The 15,918-nt window shown below is 52.0% G+C and overlaps 1 protein-coding gene across 3 annotated transcripts in view; it reads left to right on the forward strand.

The window, feature by feature from the left end:
* Positions 1 to 1,393: 1,393 nt before the first annotated feature.
* ZHX2 (zinc fingers and homeoboxes 2) overlaps positions 1,394 to 15,918 on the forward strand; it is a 172,037-nt gene continuing 157,512 nt past the window's right edge. For all 3 annotated transcript variants that reach the window (XR_009516643.1, XM_059995135.1, XM_059995137.1), the window contains exon 1: positions 1,394 to 1,781. The gene's annotated coding sequence lies outside the window, so the exon portion shown is untranslated. The remainder of the gene's footprint in view (positions 1,782 to 15,918) is intronic.

The raw sequence follows: 15,918 nt of genomic DNA on the forward strand, positions 1-15,918 counted from the left end.
CTGTTGCTGCCCTCGCGCCCAGAGCCGAGTCGCAAGCCGCCGCTAGAGTTCGTTCTAATTCCCCGGAGCAAAGGCCGGCCGGGAAGCCCCGACACTCCGCCCCTGCTCATCTTCAGGGCAGGCGGGGACTCCGCTGAGCCTCCCAGCCCCAGGCTCCCGTTGTCTCCTCGCCGCGCTCGGACGTCAAAAGTGGACCCCAGACAGTATCCCCTTGTCCCCGCTTGGCTCGTGCGCGCTCACGCTCAGCTCACACCTGGGAGATGCTAACGCGCCGAGATGCCGACGGAGGAGAAACTGGTCCATCCGGGCAGGAGCGGGCGGCGCAGACAGGTTGCTCTCCGTGAGATTCCAAAGCGTCCCCTGAATCCCAGATCCCTTAGAGCTCCGCAGCTGAGCGCTGTTGCAGGAACGCCGCGCCCCAAACGCAAGCTCACGGTTGCAGAGGCCGCAGGCGAAGAGCGGCGAGATCCTGACTCGCCTTTGCTCTCAGGCGCCGGAGGGGATCCGGGGGGCGGCGGCGGTTAGGGATGCCCTCCCGCCAGGAACGCCGGAGTTCCAATTCCAAAAGAGACCCGCCTCGCTTCCGAGGGACTTCCCTGCGAGCGCCGCAGGGGTGTGCATTTCTCGAAGTCTGAGAATCCCTGCGAAAGCTGGCCCGACAAGAGTTGAAGTCAGCTCCCGGGGCGTCTGTTTGTTTATTGGCTCTTAGGGGAAAAGTTTGAGGATGTTGAACCGACCTCAGACCTGGCGCAAGCGGAAATCTCAGAATCTCTCCAGCAGAAGTCATCTAATTTCGACTCGTTATATAAGTGAGGGGCTCTTTCTTACCCTCCCTACCCCAAGCCCTCTCATTACTATTCCAGGAGTTAAATGTGTCTCACTTAAAAAAATTTTTTTTTAAGTTATTATTATTTCTTTGAGTCCGAAGGCGGGAGAAAGCAGGCAGAGCCGGGGGCGCGCGGCAGCCCCACCCTCGCGCTGCCCCTTGGGCTGCGGCAGGAACGCGGGATCCCGGGTGCCGCCGGTTCAGGGCGAGCAGCCGAGCCCCGCGGTCCCTCCGTCCGCCACTCCACGTGGTCAAGATCAACAGTTTGTTGAGCTCATCAGTGACACCTTGAACTTTTCATAAAGAAAATGGGTATTGCAGCGGGAGGGTTCGGCCGCGGCCGCCGCGCCGGGTCCTGCTTAATATTCAATGATCTCGCTCGCGCCTCCCCCTCCGCCCCTCGCAGAAATTCCAACGAGTCCGTTACTGGGCTCAGACTTTTAAGTTAATTTACTGCCCTCCCCCCAACCTTGGCTAGTAACCAGCGTCTTTAGGGCTAGCTTCCCCCCCGGCTCCCGCCTGAAAATGACATTTCGCCGGCGTCTCCGGAGGGGGCTGAATTTCACTTTGTAACTTTCTGCGGAACCCGAGCCCGGGTGGCAGCTCGGGTGGTGGTATCGTATGCAAATACGCATGCTGACGTTACAGATCATGTGGGTTTTGGCGTAGATTCCCCACTGATCGAGACATTTTTTTCCCCTTTTTTTTTCCCTTCTTTTTTTTTTTTTTTTTTCTTTCTTTCTAAAAATTTTGGCCACTGTTCTCCGAACGGGGGCTTCTTCTGTCTGTCTGTCTGGCAGGCTGGCTTTCCCCCTCTTTCCCACGGAGCCCGAGCCGGGCGCCCGGTGGGGAGTGGGGAGTAGGTGGGGGGAGCCAGCAGAGTTCCATTTTGGAACGCCCGTGCAGCGTCTCCGCGTTCCCAGCCCGGGTCTCCGCGTTCCCAGCCCCGGCGCAGGTAAGAAACTTCGCCCCGGCGCGGAGCACCCCCCGCCCGGCGCCGCCGGCCCCAAGCCCCGCACGCCGGGCACCGGCCACTCCAGCCCAACTTTCCCACCGCTGCCGCAGCCGCCGCCGCGGCTCCCGAAAATGTGTTGTTAATGGGACTTGGCCGGGTTTGCGATTGGAAGGGGGGGGGCGGGAGGGAGGGTGCAGGCTCTTTTTGCGGGTAGGAGGAGATCAGAGGATCCAGAGGTGGGGGAGATTTTTTTTAAAGAGTTTTGATTACAAGTTTGGATCAATGGGAGGCAGACCGAGAAGGAGGAGGAGGAGGAAAAACATGTCTACGTTTCCCTATGTCGACATAAGCCACAAAAAAATATGGCGTCCGCTTTCGACAGGGCGTTACGTAGACCCGACTCTGTTTTTATTTATTTATTTCGTGGCCGGCTCCCTCCCTTCTTGGCCAAACTGCGGCGCTTTGTGCGAACGGGGCCGGTCCCGCGGGGACTCCACCGGGACGTGGCCCCGGCTCCGCGGGGTTTGGCAGGCGGGGGGCTGCGTGTGTGTGCTCCCCTCCCTCCCCCGCTCTCCCCTCTTCTCCCCTCTCCCGGTGACGATTCGCCGTAATGTGGTGGCAGGAAGCATGACGCCGTGGGTTGAGGCTGCCTCTCCTCTCCGCGCTCCTGGTGGCTGCAGGCAGCAGGCGCGCGGCGCGGGCGGGCGGCCGCCCGAGCTACCTGCCGGGGGCCGGGCCGGAGTGCGTCGCTGTCCCCACGCCCCGCTCAGGTGCCGGGAAACCCGCGTGGGGAGGGGCGGCGGGGGACCCTGGGGACCCCCGGGCCCGCGCCCGCAGCCCGCCCAAGACCACGATCGCCCCCCGGAACGGCAGCTGGCGCTTTTCGTCTGCCCCACGAGAGGTTCATCTTTGTTGGTGTTGCGGCTCCTTTGTGGCGTCCCCAGGACTTGGTATCTTCGCCTTTGCAAACTTGCCCCTTTCCCAGCCGCTTTGCAGGAGGCTGGAAAAGGAGCGGAAAGTTGGAAACCAGTGAGCATCACAGCACCGTCCCCTCGGCCTCGTCGCTGTGCGGAGCTCGGGAGGCGGCGGCGCACGACCGGGAGGAGGAGGGTGGTGTGTTAGGCTGCGGAGAAAACTTGCCGGGGAAGCCAAGTTGTGATTTGCTCAGGCTTCCACCTGATGGATCGGCTTCAAAGCCAGTGGGGTCTCTGCCTTCAGCTATTGCCGCGATGGCCTTTTGTTTGTCTGGGAGGTGAGGGAGGAGGAAGGTGAGGAAATAATGACTTTCCCTGGACCCCTCCCCTTTGAAAGTGTCGCTGCCCAGCTTGGGCCCCAGGGATCTCCAAGTCTCTTCGGGCCCTAGAGTTCTGTCCTACCTGCTCCCTGATGATCGCCTTCTGCCTCTAAGTTAGCAGCTCCCCAAGTCTGAGGCAGGCCCAGCTGGGCAGGATTTGGGGAGCGGGCATCCCTCCCCTTCATCCCTTGGGTCGCTCAGACCTCCCACAGTTACCCTCTTAAAACACACACATACACACACACACACACACACACACTCACACACACACTCTCCTTTATGTAGAGCAGAAATTAATGCCTGTTGAAGTGAGAGAGTGAGGTTCAGAGAGCTCTTCAAGATTTCCGTCAAAAGGGGATTTTCTATTTATGAGGGCAGTTAAAGAACTTGAGTCCCGGGGCAGTGATGTCAAAAAGCATTTGGATGACAACCAAGTGGAATAAATATCTTGTAAAATGGCACGTTTAATGGTAAAAATAGATTAATGGAGCCGCCAAGTGCTTGAATGGGGCTAACATAACGGTTTCAGTTTAAAGGGAAAGTTATATCAAGCTGTATACACATCTTCTTTTAAGGCCAAAGGCGGGAAATCTACAAGTAAGATTGAAATGCATCACCGACAATGACTGGATCCGCGATCTGTGGGAATATCATTGCCGTTTAAACACTCTGCTTTGCGATTGTTCTCATGTGCACGCGTACCTTGCGGCCAGGTTTGGTGTCAACTAAGGATCCACTTGAAGTTAACAGCTTTTAAGGGGAAAATTTGGAGGCCAACGTTCTGGGGTAAATCGGATATATTAGCTAATCCCCGTTTAAAGGGAAAAAATCAAAATGCCACAAATGTTCGTTGGCACTCAAGAAAAGTATTCTCCCAATGTAAATGCAGTGTACCTTGACATGCCAAAAGGTGACCCCACCCCAAGCGTCCCATCCACACCAGGACCATTGATTCAGTGGGATGCCATGCATTTGACAAAAACAATAATGACGGTGTTTGATGACAATGGCTGACACTGTTTCAGTATGCCGGGCATAATGCTTTATCATTTAATTCTCACCGTAACCCTATGAGATAAATACTATTATTATCCCAAGCTTAGTGGGGAAGAAACTTAAGCTCAGAGAGGTGAAACAAACTGACCCAAAGCCGCATGGCAAAAATCAAATCCCATGTTTGAAGCCAAGCCTTCCAACACTCCAGTATAGCAGCTCCCCAGATATGGGAAGTTGTAGTTAGAATGAAAAGCGAAGGCAGAAAAGAGGGAACAGTGACCATGGCCCAGTGGTCCAAACTCAGGAATTTTCCTAGTTTTCATCTCTTAATTCATTCATTTAGCAGCTGTGTGTTGATTTATTTGTTCATTCCGCAACTGTAATATTCATCACACTAATAAAAGCCTAGAGTCATGAAGCAATTTTATATGCCAGAGACCATTCTAAGTGCTTAGGATTAAACTATTTTGTCTTCGTGACAACCCTGCGGGGTAAAGTACTGTCATCCTCTCCTTTTTATAGATGAGGAAACGGGCACGGAGAGGTCCTCTAACTTGCCCAAGACCAAACAGCTAGCGAGCAGATGCCAGACCCCAGAACACGCACACTCCACGTTTGCAGACAATGCACTGCTCCAGACGTTCTAGAGGTGCTGCTGAGATAGAACATCTATCTAACCTCGATGCAAAGCACTGCTCCAGACACTATGGAGACGTCAGTGAGACCAAGACCCCTTACCCGCTAGGAATTTGAGCAGCCAGCAGGCCAAATAAAGCAGGATTAAATAGGTACTAGAATTGAGAAAAGTAACTAGTGTGGAAGTACAATGAAGGGTGCAGTTCTTGTGTTCTGAGGGACCCATGGAGGATTTCCCAGAGGGGGTAGCATCAGAACTGACCCATGACTGAGGAAGAACAATGTCTGGCCGTGTGTTGGGTATCATTGAACTCACCTGTTAGCAACAGAAATCCTGCCCACCGGTGACTTAACCAGATGGGGGCTTATTTGTGTCAGACAACAAGAAAGTGGGTGGGACCATGCCTCAGCTGTACCACTGGGGACCCAGGCTCTGTCTTTCTACTCTGCCACCCGTAGAGTATAGGCCTTTGGCCCCAGGTCTGTCACCTCGTGGTAGGAAGGTGGCCACTGCATCTCCAGGCCTCACACCTGCACACCAGGAAAGGGGAAGTAGGATGAGTGAGGCACGAAGAGCATTTACCTAGTGTGGCTTTACTGTTCCATTTGGAGAGGGACACCCCTCTCAGGAACTTCTGCCCTTAGCTCAACCAGAACTGTGCCACATGGCCACCCAACCCTACCAGGACGGGGCAATGCCGTGTTTTTAGTTAGGCACATCACTGCCACGAGCAAACTGGGGTTCAGCATGTAAGGCAGAAGGGGTGAATGGAGAAACGGTTGTTGAGTTGGCAGATAAGGCGTTAGTGGCCTCAGATGAGAAGAGGAGGTTACTCCTGATGAAGTTAAAACCGCGTCCTGAGAGCTGTGTGTATTCTGGGGAGATGGAGAGGGGGATGCAGGGAAGGTTGTGCAAAGAGATGACGCCACACTTGGGGATGGACGTAGAGGAGGTTGGCTGTTAATCTGTAGGTACTGGGGAGCCATGGCAGGCTTCTGAGGAGGGAGCGTCAGATGTTTGGAAGGTAAGACTGACAGCCGTGTGCCTTACGGAGATGAATCAGCTTGGTTCTTATTTGAACTAAAATGAGTTCTGGAAAGTTTCAGACCAGGGGACCAGTTCTGCCTTGGGGCAAAAAGAAGACAGCACACTAAGAAAGTGAGAGAGATTTTCTTTTAGGTCCTGCCAATAGGAATCCAAAATTAACCTGATGTCAGTCGGCTGTCACCAGGAAGTAACTAGCTCTCCTTGTGCAGTAACTCAGTGAGTGGAACTGGATACACTGGGAAGGGTACCAGTTTACTCCCCAGACGTGACGCTTGCTTTTTTCCTGACCCTCGGACTCCCCAGGCCCCACCTGCAACTCCACCACTCATCAGCAGAATAATTTTGGTCCTGACCCTTCAGTTTTGCTTTTAAAGGAGGGGATGCTATCAGAGGGCCTCCGGTCAGGTTCCCCACGCTGGATTCCTCCAGCAAGGACCAACACCCCTGATTCTCTGCTCAAGTAATAGCTTTATGATTTGAGGCTATTACATACCTCTTTAAACCTCAGTTTCCTCATCTCTAAAATGGAGATTCTTCCAGCAGCTGCCTTCTGGGTTGTTGTGAAGCTTAAGAAGAGATTTATAAAAGAGCTTAGCACAGCGCCTAACACGCGGATTATTCGCAGTGAACGTTACCTGTTATCACCATCATCTCCTCTGCCATCATAATCACTGCCGCCACCTCTAGGATGTGACTTTCTTCTCTCCTTGAGGTAATTAACATGCATGGATTCTTATCGTGATTTCGAGACCCCAACTGTCCCCATCTCATTGCAATTCTCCTCCCTACCCCCCCTCCTCCATACACATATATGCTCATTTGTGGCAAGTCTGAGCAACTACTGACATGGAAATCTCTTCCTGAATATCACAGGGGGACCCTGGTGCAGTCTTCAGGTACTGTAATGTGCTGTGTCATGGTCAAATCCAGACAGCGCAGTTCTGAAAGGATGCTTAGCTGCTCACATACCCCTGTGGTAGACAATAAAGTGGGCATTGTTTTTGGCATTGACAAGGTAGTTTCATTTGTAGTTGAAAAAAAGAAAGTCCTCTGGATTCCTCGCCCCTACCCTACATCGAACAGGTTGGGATTTTAAGAGCATCCACCCCCAATCTGTTTCCTCTTCCTGTGCTTGAAGTCATGCACTTAAGAGGGATTGATTGGCAATGGTGTGTGTGTGTGTGTGTGTGTGTGTGTGTGACACATACGCACATGTAACAAGCCCCCAAGGAGATAAACAGTCTTGGCAACGGTCCATCACGTTCCACCCAAACTTTAAAATGGAGTCAAAAAAAAGACCAGAGTCGGTTTTCTTGCTGACACCTCTCCTTACCCCCTGGTGAACAATTTACGTGTTAAGAGCCACAGTTCTGCACACTTTCTTCCTCTTTCTGCCCAGCTCCGGTCCCCTAGTGCTAGAAACACTTAGTAGAGATTAAATCGTATTACACAATGTTTCACTGCAACAGTATTTACCACATAAAACCTGCAGTGAATGAAACGCTTGTGCTCTTGATTCATGGGGGATCGATCTTAAGGAGTGTGACCCAGGCATTCACTGACTTCGGTTCTAAGAGGTTCAGAGTATATTTTAGGGGTGCACAGGCTTGCTTGGGATGGAAAAATGGGAAGCGTGTGCTGGGTTTACTGTCCTGGGTTTAAAGCCACTCTGGGTTCACCAGGCAGGGGGAAACCAGCCCAATCCTGCGAACCATTTGCCGTCAAGCCCCAGGCAGGGAGTGGATTCCTGTGTCTCTGGGGCATTGGAGGGTGGCCGAACTGAATTAGCTCTTTCTCTGGGAGGGAATCCTCCCTGTCGGGGGCCCAGAACAGACTCTGTGGGAGAAAGAAGGAGCCTGCTGTCAGGAAGGGTAGAGAGAAAAAGATGAATGAGATCTTCTGGGCTGGTTGGATGCCTGCAGCTGCAGCTTCTGGGCTCCAAAACATCTGCAGAAAACCAAGGAAGGACCAGAATCTACACGGAGGAGGCCGCATGCGCGCACGCATGGGCTGGGCCAACGTGACGGTTTAAATCAGTGTCGCAGAAAGCCTCAAGGAAAACACTCCTCAGCAGGGCTGACATTTGTGTCCCCCCTCGACTGCCATCTCCGCCCTGCCACAGACCCCAGCCTTGTCCACTCTGGCTGATGAGGTGGAATGAATACAGATCTCCCTGCACACCCAGACACACCACAAACACAGTGCCGCCATCCTCGGGGCAGCAACAACCTCCAACAACTGGGCACCTACCTTGTGCCAGGCGCCCTGCTGAATGCTCTCTCTCCACTGCGTCCTTCAGTGTGACCCTGAGGAACACATTGAGAGCCGTGGCGGGGCCCCTTGTTAAAGACAGGAGGCCACAGCTCAGAGCGCCCAGATGTTTGCTCAAGGTCACAGAGAGAAGGTCGCCAAGATTCGCACTCACATCAGTCTGATTCTAAAGCCGACGCCCTTGGTCATCGCCAGGTCTTTCTGAAGTGTTCTGGAGGCCAGCTCCACCCCAGCCTGGAAGAATAATGGCGGGAGAAGGGACACTTTTAGAATGAGCTTCTGGACAGTCTGACAGCTTTTCTGCTAAAGGAGTGTAGGGGTGAGTGCACACAGGCTTGCGTGCGTGTGTTCGTGCCTTTAGTCAAAACAGATCTGTGCCTGTTATCCTTAGCCCCCACACCCCACCCCCAAGACAGCCTCTATCAGTGTCTCTACCAGAACATTCTCTAGGGAGCACGGCACCCTCTCCACCCTCTCCTCCCTGGCTCCAGCGAGAAAAGGAATCCCAGTGGGCTGAAAGCTGCAGAGTTGGAGACGGTGGGAGGAGAAGCCGGGTGCTACTTTCCGGACGCTGAACAGCCATGCCAGCCAGTGGGGGAAGCAGGTAGAGAGAGCCGGCATTGGGAGGGAGGAGAATGGCTGCGTCGCTGTCTTTATACGATAAAAGAGGATCATTGTTAACTGGGAGCCCTTGAATCATTACACGTCTGCCCGTGCTTCTCTCCAGCTGCAGGGCCATTTAGTTAAATAGCACACAGAAAACTCCTTTCAGCTGGCATTACTTTTCCCGCTGTTTTCAAAATAATGAGACCGGGCCGAACTGCTCGAACGAAAAAGCCATCTCAGGCTCCCTTAGCCCCTGTGTGTACCCGGAGCCCCCACGGAACCTCCCTGGCCTGTGCAGGAGGACTTTTAGAAACTATTTTGCTTTGCATTGCACTCTTGTCTTTTTGGAAACAGCACCTTTAAGGGACTTGTACCCAGCCTGGTCAGAGCTGGATGTCACGGCCAAGGTGTTTAGGGTGGGTGGTGGCCCAGAGGGGGTAAGGAAAGGCCAGAATGACAGAGGCTGGAGGAGGGGAGATATGGACTCACAGCTAGAAGCTGGAAGAAGAGACTGCCCCCCCCCCCCCCCCCCCCGCCAGCCAAGAAATCGAGGGGAAGGGATGCTGGTGGCTCCAGGCAGGAGCGGAGAGGAACACGGCCTCACCTAACCTGCCCTAACGGAGTGCCAAGATCGCGTTATCCTGTAGAACGGCCTGGAATTTAATTGATTCTGAGCAGGCAGTGAATTTCTACCAGAGCCACACAGCTCAGGAGAGCTGGAAGACTTCACATTGTTTCCAAGAGCAAAGGTTCCTGGGCCCACGGAGCCGAAGAGTAGAAACGGTCTGGATCACTGGTGGGTTAATGGTAGACCCTCCGAAGACAGAGGGCAGGAGTCGACACTGAAATGGGACATGGCCTGACTCCGGCACTTTTAGAAATGGGATTTATGGGTCTCCAGGTAGAAAGTCTAATGTCCTCTGGCATCCCCGGAGGGGGACGATGGGGGGATGAGAATAATAGCATTATTATCAATTATTATTAATTATAATAATTATTAATTGATTATTAATGGTGCATTAATAGGCTCAAGGAGTGTTCTAGCAGGAAGAAAGTTGAGGGATCGCCTCATCAAGCTTAGGGGAACTGAGGCTCAGAGCAATAAGGGAATTGGCCTCAGGTTACAGGATCGTATGGCAGTGTATGGCTTTCCCTCTTCTGTACAATCTAACTCAAGGCCCTCCGTCTCCTTCGGACTCCCCTGACCAGCCAGCCCCATCACAGTACCTTCCCTCCCCCCTTCTGTTTTTCTGTCCAATCAGCACACACTCACTGAGCACCTACCAGAGGAAGAAAAGAACGTCCCTGCTCTCAGGAAGTTCACGGTCATTTGGCGCTTAGCTTTCTGACATCACAGGCGCAAAGCTGAGTGCCTTTTGTGGGTTAGCTCACAGCGCTTCTAGGAGCTATGAGGACTCTGTTATCCCAATTTCACAGATGAAGAAGCACAGAGTGGGGAAGCCCTCTGTCCAAGGTCTCTGCAAGTCAGGCAATCCTACACCACACCTGATGCTCCTAAGGCAGGGCCGCAGGCAGCCTCTCCCACCCTCTGCACCTGCAGCTCCAGGGAGAGGGCTGGGGCCCCTCCCCCACTGATTAGCGCAGAGGGCGGAGTCACCAGCCGGCACTGAGGATGACACAAGGATGGGTGTGCATTCAGGGCCTGACAAAGGGCCTTCTTACGCGTGGGGGGTTTTCCCAAGGTATTGAATGTCAACTGTGTGTAGGCCCCACACACCCTTAACACCATAGCCCAGGTCATTTGTGTGGCAATCCTGCCAAGCAGATAGTGGGAAGGGCAGAGCCGGAACTCCAGCACAGGTCTGTGCAATCCCGGACCGGATCAGTTTTAGCCACATCAGGCAGGCATGCCTCAGCTAGAAGTCGCTGATTGGGGAGTCCTGTGTGGGCCGGGACAGGTCACTTAGGGACACAGAATCACAGGTGGCAGCCCAGTTTAGTTTCCCAAAGGTCTCCATAAAACTAAAGGAACTATGAGGCACTTTAGGCAACTTTCAGTTGAGCAACAGATACTTATTTGAGTATAATAAGAAGTCCCAAGTGCCAGGCCCTGTGCATCTCTGTAGCATAGATATTAGCATTAGTCACAATTTAAAAAAATAGCTTGAGAAGCAACTTACATACCTTCAAATGCACCCATTTAAAGTGTACAGTTAACTTTCTGTGTATTTACAGAGGTATGCATTCATCACCACAGTCTAATTTCAGAACATTTCCATCACCCCAGAAAGAGGTCCTGTGCCCGTTGACAGTCACTCTCCATCCCCATCTCCCACCCTCTCTCCCACAGCCCTCGGCGACAACGGATTAGACTTTCTGTCTTTATATATTCGCCTTTACTGATGTTTCCTATGGAAGGGATTGTATAACGCGGGGTCTTTCATGTGCTCCTTTCACTTGGCATGTTTTTGATGTTCATCCATGTTATAGCGTGCGTCAGTACTTCATTGTTTCATGGCTAAGTAATATTCCATCGTATGGCTAGACCACATGTATTAGTGTGCTGGGGCTGCCGGCGCCAAATACCACAGACTGGGGGGCTTAAAGAACAGACATCTCACAGTTCTGGAGGCTGGAAGTCCAGATTCAACATGTCTGCAGGTTTGATTGCTGTTGAGTTCTCTCTCCTTGACTTGGAGAAGGCCACCCTCTTACTGTGTCCTCACATGGTGTTTTCTCTGTGTACGTGCCTCCCTGGTGTCTCTTTTTGTGTTCAGTTTCCTCTTCTTGTAAGGATACCCGTCGGATTGGACTAGGGTCCACCCTAACAGCTTCGTTTTCGCTTAATCACCTCCTTAAAGGCCTTGACTCCAGATACAGTCACATTCTGGGGTTAGGGCTTCAACAAAAGAATTTGGGCAGGACACAATTCATATCATACCACAGTGGTGTCATGGGCTGTTTTGTTTATCCATTGACCTGCTGATGGGCAATTGGGTTGTTTCTACGTCTTAGCCATTGTAATAATGCTGCTGTGAACATTCGTGTGCAGTCTCTGTGTGGACGTGTGTTTTCATCTCTTAGGGAGATTTCTAGGAGTGGAATTGCTGGGTTTTGTGTTTAACTTTTTGAGAAACTTCCAAACTGTTCTCCTGGCTGTTTCCATTTTACATCCCGCCAGCAGCGTATGGGGATTCTGATTCCTCCATATCTTCGCCAACCCTTGGCATTGTCATAAGGTCCATTTTCCAGGTGAGGAAACTGAGGCACTGAAGGGGGAAGGTCAATCACAGGGTTAGAGAGCAGAGGAGCAGGCTTCACACACACACACACCAGTTTGACCAGCTCCCTACCCGGGTCCAGGACCGGTTAGCAAGTGAGGCACCCAGTGTGTGAAACCTAAGACAGTGTTTGCTCTCAAGGTCAGCAAGTGCAGGCTTGGCACCTGAGAGAGAGTAAAAACGCCTCCTCAAATTTCACATCCTGGGTGCCTAGTTTGCCCCTTACCTCACCCTTGCCCTGGCCCTGCAGCCACCCTGCTCCTTGTGTGTAGGGCACTGTGCTCCGTGTTGGGGGGATGGGAGTGAGGGTGGGGACAGAAAATCAAGACACCACCCCTTCCCCGGAGGGGCCCTCAGTCTGGCTGGAGAATTTGTGCATTTGCAACCACACACAGCGAGCCTAGCTGGACCTGCAGAGGCAGAATCCCTGCTCACAGGGCTGCTGTGCAGATTTCAGGGGAACCTGAATACCTGTGAGGAACTTAGCACAGCGCCCGACACCCAGGCAGTGCCTCAGAAGTGCTGACTGGCACTAGTCTCGGACCTGTGTGTCAGGAGGCTGCCTCTGAGTCACGGGAGTTTGAGGGATGTCCTGATGCTTTGGATCTGTGACTGGGAGCCTCATCCCCACCCCACAGAAGAGCCGTCACCCAGTGACCAAGCAGTGGCCAGAGATGAAGGAAACTGGCCATCTGCGCCCTCCTCAGACCTGCTAAGCCTGTCCTGGGAATGGTGGGTCCGTCCACAGAGCCCAACACTAGCTCTCCTTCAACTCACGGGTGTCCCCGGTCGGGCTGTAGACACTCCAGGTCTGGCTCTGTTACCTCCAAAGCCAGAGTGCAATTCCTGTGCTCCCAGACTGAGAAAAGACCTAGTGGATAATACTGGTGGGGGTCAAGGTGAGCCAGGGAAGGAATGGCCTTGGGTCCTTTGTGCTGAGTTGACAGTCCCCTGGTTTTCCCCAGCTGGGTGAAGGGGCCCTGTCGGCAGCCTGGGCTGTAAACACCTCAGCCTGCTGGTCTTTCAGGGTTGGAGAGGGGCGCACTGACTGATCCTGGGAGGAGATTTGGGGAATCAATTTCAAGATGTCTGGGTACAGAAGACGTTTCAGTTACAAAAATGATAGAAATGGTGCTCGGCTTGGTCAGAGGCCACGTAGATTCTGCACGTGGCTTAAAGCAGACCCACCTCTCTTAATAACTGAAGCTCAGCGGTCTTGCCTCAGGGGAAGGCGGCTTGCCGGCAGAACCACAGGACCGAAGGCATTCAGACCTCCCGGCTGGTGCCCTCCCCAGCCCTGCGCACGCACCGTGCTTGCCACACACCTGCTGGCACACTGAGCACGGGCAGTCCGTGCTGCAGGGTCACCGTGTGCCTCCCCGGTGGCCTCAGGTGTGTTCTGACACCATGACAAGACCTCAGACTTGCGGGACATGAGGGCTATACACTTTAACCCACACACACACCCCCTCAGCCCCTGCCACCTGAACCCCTAGCTCTGGCTGAGTGGTGGCTCAATAAATCATTGTTTAATTGATAAACAGAATCGAATAAAAGAGAATCTGTGTGTGTTGAAATAGGAAGAGGGAGTCATGATGGGCCTCACTACCCAGAAGTGAACAGGAACTCTTCCAGAGTTGATTTTTTTGCATCTGTTTTTTTCAATAAGAGGGGGATGGTGGAAGTTATCGGAAGGAATATATGTCGTGGCATCTGTCACCATTCTCTCCCTGCCCCCACGCCACTGACGTGTGGTTCTAAAATACGAAATCTGATCATGCCCAGGAGTCATAAACCCAAATGCTTTTAGGGGCCTTGCATGTAGCAGAAACAAGTAAAGGGGTCAAGTGTAGGACATTAGGGAGTGGTGGGGAGTGGGTCAAAGGAGAAAGCATATATCCAGTCTAAAGCACCCAAAATCAAAAAATTTTAAGTTAGCTTTCCTGTCCATTCCAAGGACTGCTGCTTAGTAACTTCTAACCCACAGAATCAAGTCCAGATTCCTGAGCCTGGCGTGGCAGCTCTTTGAGAGCCGACCTCTACCTACCAGACGTATTTTGCCATAACCTCTTCCTCTGCTCTGCCATGTGTCCCACACTTCAGCCATTCAAGGCTGACCCCTAAACCCCACATGTGCCATCCTCTCTCCCTTTTCTTTCCTTTTCCACACGTAGGTCCTTCTCCCCGGAAGACTCATCCTCCAAACTTAGCAAAATCTACTCATTCCTGCTAGAGAGATACTGCTCTCCCCTCCGAGAGGCTAGTATGCCATGGAAATAACCGCTTAGGAATCTTAGCACACGGATTTTGATCTGTTTGCACATCTGTCTCTGTGAAAAGCTGTGGACCACCCCTGCGCTCCAAGGGAGACTGTCCTCTTTGTCTTCGTGTTCCCAGCACCCTCCCAGGGCTGGCCCACTGAGTAGGTTCAAAATGAGCGTCTCTCTCGAGTGACTGGATGGTTCTACAAATGAGTAAATGATTCTTTCTCCAGAGCCTGTTTGGGAGCCTGTGTTCTGGGTCAGCACGAGGTAGTTAAATAGGAGCTGCTGCCCGCTGCTGCCCCTGGTGGCTGGTCCTTGCCAGTGCCTGGAAGGACAGTCACTGGACCATTTCGTCACAGGAAGCCAGCAAGGAGGCTTCCGTCCCAGGCTGCCTTTGTCCCAGGGTTGGGGCCTCTGGGCCAGATTCTGCTGATCTGCCTGCCTCCCTGGCTCAGCCCCACTACCTTGTCTGGACATCTGGCCTCTGTGTGCATCCTGGGTCTACTTCCTCCCTCTGACTTGGCTGTAGCCTCTGTTTCCTTCCGGGAACACTGGGTCCACCTTCCTGTGTGGCACCCAGAGCAATATCACAGGTGGCATTGCAGAATCTTTCTACCAATTCTAATGGTAAATTTTTTATTTTTTTATTTTTGGCCAAGTCTGAACTTGAGACCAAACTCTAAAGGTGGTAGGAAAGAAGGACACACGTTGATTGAGTGCCTGATGCATGCCAACCATTGAACCAAGCATACTGTATTCTCTACCTTGTCTTATTTTATTTCATTCCCCCAACAACCCCAGTTGGTAGAAATTTTTATACCCATTCTACATATGAGGAAATTGAGGCTTTATGAAATTAACTGGATTTAAAGGCAGGCCCAAGTGACATCAGAGCCCAGTACTTGCCACATTGCAGAGCTGGCATGTAAGTTAAAGGTTATTAAAACTCTGTGTTAAGTGCTTTAGTGAGTGGGATACAGAGTTTACTATTTTGATGTAAAAGGTTGCATGGCTAGAATGAGTAACAAAGGCATCTTTTCTCTTTCCCTTACAAGGTGCTTCCTGGCACTAATACAGCTTCTTATTCTCAAGATACTTGTCCTCTTACAGTTTTGGCGCCAAATACTTTTCCTCTGGGGCGGAAAGAAAAAAAACACTTGTCACAAGAGAGATGGCCAATTGACTATGAGATTACAATCGTGTGTGTGTGTGTGTGTGTGTGTGTGGAATAGAGAATAACTGGCTATTCTGTGACAAACATGCATAAACCCTCTGGAACAGGCACTGAATAAGATGTAGGAGTAGTCAGCTTAGGCTAAGCTATGATGCAGTGACAAGTAAACCTTGACATCCTAGTGGCTTAACCAAGCAAGGATTATTTTTTACTTTCATGAAATTCACTGAAGGACAAGAGCTCTTCAAGGTAGCTATGACTTAAGGATCCAGGCAGGCTAAATTTTTTTTAAATATTTATTTATTTATTGGGTTGCGCCGGGTCTTAGTTGTGTCTTGCGGGCTCCTTAGTTGTGGCATGTGAACTCTTAGTTGTGGCATGCATACGGGATCTAGTTCCCTGACCAGGGATAGAACCCGGGCCCCCTGCACTGGGATCGCGGAGTCTTATCCACTGCTCCACCAGGGAAGTCCCCAGGCTAAACTTTTTAGCCACGTCATTTCAAAGAATCGGCTTTCAGGCTGCTAAAGAGGAAAACAAAATCAAAGGGTCACATACACACTCTTTAAACATGTCACTTCTGCTCACATGACCCAGCCTAATGGC

Source organism: Delphinus delphis, chromosome 17, assembly GCF_949987515.2.
Source record: "Delphinus delphis chromosome 17, mDelDel1.2, whole genome shotgun sequence".
NCBI lineage: Eukaryota > Metazoa > Chordata > Mammalia > Artiodactyla > Delphinidae > Delphinus > Delphinus delphis.